General features: G+C 42.0%; 1 pseudogene; it reads right to left on the reverse strand.

The window, feature by feature from the left end:
- Positions 1 to 1,662: 1,662 nt before the first annotated feature.
- LOC123173609 (uncharacterized) lies at positions 1,663 to 4,973 on the reverse strand (annotated as a pseudogene).
- Positions 4,974 to 9,754: the final 4,781 nt, after the last annotated feature.

Here is a 9,754-nt window from a genome sequence, read left to right on the forward strand (position 1 = left end):
CTAAAAAACAGAAAAATTGCTAACATTTCTATAAATATTTCTATAACTTAAAAACAAAAAAAATTATAACATTTCTATATAACTAACATTTCTAATATTTCTATAACTAAAAAACAGAAAAATTTCTAACATTTCTATAAATATTTCTATAACTAAAAAACAGAAAAATTTCTAATATTTCTATAACTAAAAAATAGAAAAAAATTCTAAAATTTCTATAAATATTTCTATAACTAATTTGCGTGTGGACATGGCGGCCGGGGCAGGCGCTCACCGGCGAGGCGAGGCGACGGGGGGGCGGCGACGGGGACGGCGACGGGCGGGGATGACGCGGATGGCGATGATGGGGACGGGGACGGGGCGGCGACGACAGGGACGGGGACGGCCGGGGCGGCGACGACGGGGACGGGGCGGCGACAGGGGCGTCGACGAGGGGTGGCGACAGGGGCGTCGACGGGGGCGGCGACGGGGGCGGCGACGGGGGGCGGCCGGTGATGGGGCAGAGGAGAAGAAGCAGATGAAAACTGACAAAATTTGTAAGTCCTGCTTATATAGGATGGGCCTTTAGTACCGGTTGGAGCCACCAACCTGTACTAAAGGTCACATTTGGCCAGCCCAAGCGGCGGGAAGCGCACACCTTTAGTACCGGGTGGTGGCACCAACTGGTACTAAAGACCCCCCTTTAGTACCGGTTGGAGCCACGACCCGGTACTAAAGGGGTGCGGTGGCGCAGGTGCGGTGCGGGCAGGTTTAGTCCCACCTCGCTAGCCGAAGGGCGCCCGCACCTGCTTATAAGCCCCGTCGCGGCAGCTGTCTCGAGCTCCTCTCTATTGGCAGGCCTTCTGGGCCTACATGTTCTGTGCTGCCCTGTGGGCCTATTGGGCCTTTGCGGGCCTGCATCCTGGCCCAACAACAGGTTGGGTTTCTAGTCGTATGCAGGCCGCTTTGGCCCAGTAGGCGGGCTTTTTTATTTTCTTATTTTTTTGCTTTCTTTATTTTTGTTTTATTTATTTTTGAGTTGTTTTTTGCTGTATTTAGAGTTTCTTTGTGAATATTTTTGCTTTAGGTACAAAAAATTACAAACTTTCTATTAGTGCCGGTAGTTTACAAATTTGAATAGTTTACATTTTGAATTATTTGAAATTTGTGTGAATCACTAGTTTGTGAATAACTTAACTTTGAAAATAGATTTTTCAGTGATTCTTTTTTCTTATGTTTAATATTAGTGTGTTTTATCATTATATTCAATTTGGTAATGCTTAGGTTATTTAAAAAATGAAATGCCTTTGTAACGGATGAGTTTTCGTCCGAAACCCTGATACTTCGAAAGAGATTGTCCATTTTGTACACGAAGTGCATCCAGTTTTTGCGGTAACCCTCTCTACTTTTTTGCACATGCTATGTGGGTGAAATTATGATACCATGCCAACTTTCAACCTTTTCTGAGTTCATTTGAAATGCTTTTCAATTTCAGGGTCATTTAGCTGAAAAAATCAGTAAATGCATGAAAGAATTTGTTTGCACATAAAATTTCTTCGCGTTTCAAATGCCAAAACACATAACTACCCTAACTATTACAGAGATTCCCTCCTGGGTGTGAAACACAGAAGAAAGTGATGATAGTGAAGCCGATCACATCCCAGATCTTTGGGTGTGAAACTTTTTCTTCGCGTGTGTCCCTTTGCGCCGTAGCCATGGAAAATCTTCATCATTTAACTGGATGCTCGGGTCAATATTCACTGTGAATGGAGCAATTTCATCAAACTTTTCATAATCTTCTGACATGTCTGTCTTGTCATCCACTCCCACGATGTTTCTCTTCCCAGAAAGAACTATGTGGCGCTTTGGCTCATCGTATGATGCATTCGCTTCCTTATCTTTTCTTTTTCTCGGCTTGGTAGACATATCCTTCACATAGAAAACCTGTGCCACATCATTAGCTAGGACGAATGGTTCGTCTGCATACGCAAGATTGTTGAGATCCACTGTTGTCATTCCATACTGCGGGTCTTCCGTTACCCCGCCTCGTGTCATATTGACCCATTTGCACCGAAACAAAGGGACCTTCAAACCACGTCCATAGTCAAGTTCCCATATCTCCTCTATGTAACCATAATATGTTTCCTTTCCCGTCTTGGTTGTTGCATCAAAGCGGACACCACTGTTTTGGTTGGTGCTCTTCTTATCTTGGGCGATCGTGTAAAATGTATTACCATTTATCTCGTACCCTTTGAAAGTCATTATATTCGAAGATGGTAACTGGGACAGCGAGTACAGGTCATCTTCAATAGAGGCGTCATGCATGGTACGTGTCTGCAACCAGCCGGCGAAACTCCTGGTTTGTTCACGTGTAATCCAGTCATCAGACCGCTCCGGGTGTTTGGAGCGTAGAAAATTCTTGTGTTCGTCCATATACGGAGCCACCAAGGCGGAATTCTGTAGAACTGTGTAGTGTGCTTCAGTGAGAGAATGTCCGTCCATACATATTATTTGATTCCCTCCTAGCGTGCCTTTTCCATCCAGTCTGCCCTTATGCCGCGATTCAGGAACACCAATCGGCTTAAGGTCAGGAATAAAGTCAATACAAAACTCAATGACCTCCTCATTTTCATGGCCCTTGGAGATGCTTCCTTCTGGCCTAGCACGGTTATGAACATATTTCTTTAAGACTCCCATGAACCTCTCAAAGGGGAACATATTGTGTAGAAATACAGGACCCAAAACGTTAATCTCTTCGCATAGGTGAACTAGGACGTGCGTCATGATGTTGAAGAAGGATGGTGGGAACACCAACTCGAAACTGACAAGACATTGCACCAAATCATTCTCTAACCTTGGTATGATTTCTGGATCGATTACCTTCTGAGAGATTGCATTGAGGAATGCACATAGCTTCACAATGGCTAATCGAACGTTATCCGGTAGAAGCCCCCTCAATGCAACCGGAAGCAGTTGCGTCATAATCACGTGGCAGTCATGAGACTTTAGGTTCTGGAACTTTTTCTCTGCCATGTTTATTATTCCCTTTATATTCGACGAGAAGCCAGACGGTACCTTAATACTGAGCAGGCATTCAAAGAAGATTTCCTTCTCTTCTTTGGTAAGAGCGTAGCTGGCATGACCCTGATGTATGCCGTCTTTTCCATGCATACGTTGCTGGTCCTCCCGTGCCTCAGGTGTATCTTTTGTCTTCCCATACACGCCCAAGAAGCCAAGCAGGGTCACGCAAAGATTCTTCGTCACGTGCATCACGTCGATTGCAGAGCGGACCTCTAGATCTTTCCAATAGGGCAGGTCCCAAAATATAGATTTCTTCTTCCACATGGGTGCGCGTCCGTCAGCGTCATTCGGAACAGGTTGTCCGCCAGGACCCTTTCCAAAGACTACCTTCAAATCCTTGACCATATCATGTACATCAGCACCAGTACGGTGGCGAGGCTTCGTCCGGTGATCCGCCTCACCTTTGAAATGCTTGCCTTTCTTTCTTACGGGATGCCTGCTCGGAAGAAATCGACGATGTCCCAGGTACACATTCTTCCTACAATTGTCCAAATATATACTGTCGGTATCATCCAAACAGTGCGTGCATGCGCGGTATCCCTTGTTTGTCTGTCCTGAAAGGTTACTGAGAGCAGGCCAATCATTGATGGTCACGAACAGCAAGGCCTTTAGGTCAAATTCTTCCCCATGTGCTCATCCCACGCACGTACACCTGTTCCATTCCACAGCTGTAAGAGTTCTTCAACTAATGGCCTTAGGTACACATCAATGTCGTTGCCGGGTTGCTTAGGGCCTTGGATGAGCACTGGCATCATAATGAACTTCCGCTTCATGCACAACCAAGGAGGAAGGTTATACAAACATAGAGTCACAGGCCAGGTGCTATGGTTGCTGCTCTGCTCCCCAAAAGGATTAATGCCATCTGCGCTTAGACCAAACCATACGTTCCTTGCGTCATCTGCAAACTCCTTCCCGTACTTTCTCTCGATTTTTCTCCACTGCGACCCGTCAGCGGGTACTCTCAACTTTCCGTCTTTCTTACGGTCTTCTCTGTGCCATCGCATCGCCTTGGCATGCTCTTTGTTTTGGAACAAACGTTTCAACCGTGGTATTATAGGAGCATACCACATCACCTTGGCAGGAATCTTCTTCCTGGGGCGCTCGCCCTCGACATCACCAGGGTCATCGCGCCTGATCTTATAGCGCAATGCACCGCATACCGGGCAAGCGTTCAAATCCTCGTACTCACCGCGGTAGAGGATGCAGTCATTAGGGCATGCATGTATCTTCTGCACCTCTAACCCTAGAGGGCAGACAGCCTTCTTTGCTTCGTACGTACTCTCGGGCAATTCGTTGTCCTTTGGAAGCATATTCTTTATCATTACCAGCAACTTTCCAAATCCCTTGTCAGATACACCATTCTCTGCCTTCCATTGCAGCAATTCCAGTGTGGTGCCCAACTTTTTCTTGTCAGCTTCGCAATTCGGGTACAACAATTTCTTGTGATCCTCTAACATGCGCTGCAACTTCTTCTTCTCCAAATCACTTGCGCAGTTTCTCTTTGCATCGGCAATGGCCCGACCTAGATCATCAGCGGGCTCATCTGATGCCTCTTCTTCAGCTTCTTCCCGCATTGCCGGCTCAGCTTCTTCCCCCATTGTTGTATCATCGTATTCAGGGAACCCATGGCCAGGATAGCTGTCGTCGTCCTCTTCTTCTTCATTGTCTTCCATCATAACCCCTCTTTCTCCGTGCTTGGTCCAAACATTATAGTGGGGCATGAAACCGGACTTAAACAGGTGGACGTGAATGGTTCTTGACGTAGAGTAATTGTGATCATTCTTACAGACTAAACATGGACAAGGCATAAAACCATCCGCCCGCTTGTTTGCCTCAGCCGCAAGCAGAAAAGTTTGCACGCCATTAATGAACTCGGGAGAGCATCGGTCATCGTACATCCATTGTCGGCTCATCTTCATTACACAACACCGAATAGACCAAATTAATACAAGTTCATACATAAAGTTCATACAAGACTTAAATGCAACAAACAAATAACTCTCTAACTAAAGAATTTAAATGCAACAACAAATGCGATCAAGATCGCAACTAAGGTAACAATTGATCCAACAGCATAATGATACCAAGCCTCACTATCAATGGCATATTTTCTAATCTTTCTAATCTTCAAGCGCATTTTCTCCATCTTGATCTTGTGATCATCGACGACATCGGCAACATGCAACTCCAATTCCATCTTCTCCCCCTCAATTCTTTTCAATTTTTCTTTCAAATACTCGTTTTCTCTTTCAACTAAATTTAACCTCTCGACAATAGGGTCGGTTGGAATTTCCGGTTCACAAACCTCCTAGACAAAAATATCTATGTCAACTTGATGGGCATAATTTGTCATAAACACGAAATGCAACAACTAGTTTTAAAAGAGAATATACCACATCCGAATCATAACAAGGACGAGGGCCGACGGGGACGGATATCAAAACCATGGCACTATGTATAACAAACAACGTACGGGTAAGATAATTATACGAGTAACTATATATCCAAATCACACAAACATCAATTTGGTAATGTAAAACATTCATGAACAAGAGGCTCACCACAAGGTGGTGCCGGCGACGGAACGGTGCGGGCGATCGACTGTGGTTACGACGGAGATTTAGAAGGCACTAAGTAAACCACACCTACATATGCAAACTAACTGTTAGTTTTGACCACAAATTGCATATAAATCAAATACTAGCACATATATTTTCTACCAAATTACTAAACTCATAAATTAATCACTATACAAAGCATTGCAAGAGCTAATCTAGCAATGAGAGATGAAAGGACAAAGTTGCTAACCTTTGTGATCATTTGAATGGATGGGGGCCTTCAAATCTTGACAAATTTTGGGCAAAATGTGTGATGAGCTCGAGAGGAAGAGGGGAGAACAGAGAGGAGAGGGGAAAGGGGAAGAACAGAGCGAGCTCGAGTGGACGAAGGGTTTATGTAGGACGACCTTTAGCACCGGTTCGTGCCATGAACCGGTACTAAAGGTGCTGGAGGGGCCCCGGACTGACAACATCCTGCCACCACTCACTTTAGTACCGGTCCGTGGCACGAATCGGTGCTAAAGGTTGGCCACGAACCGGTACTAATGAAAGCGCCTGGCTAGCCGTTGGAACCGGCACTAATGCACACATTAGTGCCGGCTCAAAAGCAAACCGGCACTAATGTGCTTGACATTTGACCCTTTTTCTACTAGTGACCATAGCCTCTCCGATGATGTGTGAGTAGTTTACCTCAGACCTTCCGGTCCATAGTTATTAGCTAGATGACTTCTTCTCTCTCTTTGGATCTTAATACAAAGTTTCTCCATGATTCTTGTGGAGATCTATTCGATGTAATCTTCTTTTGCGGTGTGTTTGTTGAGACCGATGAATTGTGGGTTTATGATCAAGTTTATCAATGAACAATATTTGAATCTCCTCTGAATTCTTTTATGTATGATTGGTTATCTTTGCAAGTCTCTTTGAATTATCACTTTGGTTTGGCCTACTAGATTGATCTTTCTTGCAATGGGAGAAGTGCTTAGCTTTGGGTTCAATCTTGCGGTGTCCTTTCCTAGTGACAACAGGGGCAGCAAGGCACGTATTGGATTGTTGCCATCGAGGATAAAAAGATGGGGTTTATATCATATTGCATGAGTTTATCCCTCTACATCATGTCATCTTACTTAAAGCATTACTCTGTTCTTATGAACTTAATACTCTAGATGCATGCTGGATAGTGGTCGATGTGTGGAGTAATAGTAGTACATGCAGGCAGGAGTCGGTCTACTTGTCGCGGACGTGATGCCTATATACATGATCATACCTAGATATTCTCATAACTATGCTCAATTCTATCAATTGCTCAATAGTAATTTGTTCACCCACCGTAATACTTATGCTCTCGAGAGAAACCACTAGTGAAACCTATGGGCCCCGGGTCTATTTTCCATTATATTAATCTTCCAACACTTAGTTATTTTTATTGCCTTTTATTTTACTTTGCATCTTTATCATAAAAATACCAAAAATATTATCTTATCATATCTATCAGATCTCACTCTCGTAAGTGACCGTTGAGGGATTGACAACCCCTTTATTGTGTTGGTTGCGAGGTTCTTATTTGTTTGTGTAGGTGTGAGGGACTCGTGCGTAATCTCCTACTGGATTGATACCTTGGTTCTCAAAAACTGAGGGAAATACTTACGCTACTTTACTGCATCACCCTTTCCTCTTCAAGGGAAAACCAACGCAGTGCTCAAGAGGTAGCAAGAAGGATTTCTGGCGCCGTTGCCGGGGAGATTCGCGCCAAGTCAAGTCAAGTCAAGACATACCAAGTACCGATCACAAACTCTTATCCCTCGCATTACATTATTTGCCATTTGCCTCTCGTTTTCCTCTCCCCCACTTCACCCTTGCCGTTTTATTTGCCCTCTCTTTTCTGTTCGCCTCTTTTTCGCTTGCTTCTTGTTTGCTCGTGTGTTGGATTGCTTGCTTGTCACGATGGCTCAAGACAATACTAAATTGTGTGACTTTACCAATACCAACAACAATGATTTTCTTAGCACTCTGATTGCTTCTCGTACCGATGCTGAATCTTGCGAAATTAATGCTGCTTTGTTGAATCTTGTCATGAAAGATCAATTCACCGGCCTTCCTAGTGAAGATGCCGCTACCCATCCGAATAGCTTCGTTGATTTGTGTGATATGCAAAAGAAGAAAGATGTGTACAATGATATTGTTAAATTGAAGCTATTTCCTTTTTCGCTTAGAGATTGTGCTAAAGTTTGGTTTTTGTCTTTGCCTAAAAATAGTATTGGCTCATGGAATAAGTGCAAAGATGCTTTTATCTCTAAGTATTTTCCTCCCGCTAAAATCATCTCTCTTAGAAACAATATTATGAATTTTAAGCAACTTGATCATGAACATGTTGCACAAGCTTGGGAGAGGATGAAATTAATGATACGTAATTGCCCTACACATGGTTTGAATTTTGCTGGATGATTATATAAAAAATTTATGCCGGATTGAATTTTGCTTCTAGAAATCTTTTAGATTCGGCCGCGGGAGGCACTTTTATGGAAATTACTTAAGGAGAAGCTACTAAACTCCTAGATAATATTATGGTTAACTATTCTCAATGGCACACCGAAAGATCTACTAATAAAAAAGTCCATGCGATAGAAGAAATTAATGTTTTGAGTGGAAAGATGGATGAACTTATGAAATTATTTGCTACTAAAAGTGTTTCTTCTGATCCTAATGATATGCCTTTGTATACTTTGATTGAGAATAATAATGAATCTATGGATGTGAATTTTTTTGGTAGGAATAATTTTGGTAACAACGCGTATAGAGGAAACTTTCCTAGGCCGTTCCCTAGTAATTCCTCTAATAATTATGGTAATTCCTACAACAATTCTTATGGAAATTTTAATAAGATGCCCTCTGAATTTGATACTAGTGTTAAGGAGTTTATGAATTCACAAAAGAATTTCAATGCTTTGCTTGAAGAAAAATTGCTTAAAGTTGATGAATTGGCTAGGAACGTTGATAGAATTTCTCTTGATGTTGATTCTTTGAAACTTAGATCTATTCCACCTAAGCATGATATCAATGAGTCTCTCAAAGCCATGAGAATTTCCATTGATGAGTGAAAAGAAAGAACCGCTAGGATGCGTGCTAAGAAAGATTGCTTTGTGAAAGCGTGTTCTTCTAGTTTCTATGAAAATAAAGATGAAGATCTAAAAGTTATTGATGTATCCCCTATTAAATCTTTGTTTTGCAATATGAGTCTTGATAATGATGGGACTGAATATGAGCCACCTTTACCTAGAAGGCGTTCCAAAAACTCGGAGTCTTTAGATCTTGATGCAAAAATTGGTAAAAGTGAGATTGAAGAGATCAAAATTCTACTCCCTCTGTAAACTAATATAAGAGCGTTTAGATCACTAAAGTAATGATCTAAACGCTCTTATATTAGTTTACGGGGGGATTAGATATTAATGAACCCACTATTTTGGATTTCAAGGAATTTAATTATGATAATTGCTCTTTGATAGATTGTATTTCCTTGTTGCAATCCGTGCTAAATTCTCCTCATGCTTATAGCCAAAATAAACCTTTTACTAAACATATCGTCGATGCTTTGATGCAATCTTATGAAGAAAAACTTGAGTTGGAAGTTTCTATCCCTAGAAAACTGTATGATGAGTGGGAACCTACTATTAAAATTAAAATTAAAGATCATGTATGTTATGCTTTGTGTGATTTGGGTGCTAGTGTTTCCATGATTCCAAAAACTTTGTGTGATTTGTTAGGTTTCTGCGAATTCGATGATTGCTCTTTAAACTTACACCTTGCAGATTCCACTATTAAAAAACCTATGGGAAGAATTAATGATGTTCTTATTGTTGCAAATAGGAATTGTGTGCCTGTAGATTTTATTGTTCTTAATATAGATTGCAATCCTTCATGTCCTATTATTCTTGGTAGACCTTTCCTTAGAACGATTGGTGCAATTATTGATATGAAGGAAGGGAATATTAGATTACAATTTCCGTTAAGGAAAGGCATGGAACACTTCCATAGAAAGAAAATTAAATTACCATATGAATCTATTATGAGAGCCACTTATGGATTGCCTACCAAAGATGGCAATACCTAGATCTATCCTTGCTTTTATGCCTAGCTAGGGG

Source organism: Triticum aestivum, chromosome 1D (assembly GCF_018294505.1).
Source record: "Triticum aestivum cultivar Chinese Spring chromosome 1D, IWGSC CS RefSeq v2.1, whole genome shotgun sequence".
Classification (NCBI taxonomy): Eukaryota; Viridiplantae; Streptophyta; class Magnoliopsida; order Poales; family Poaceae; genus Triticum; species Triticum aestivum.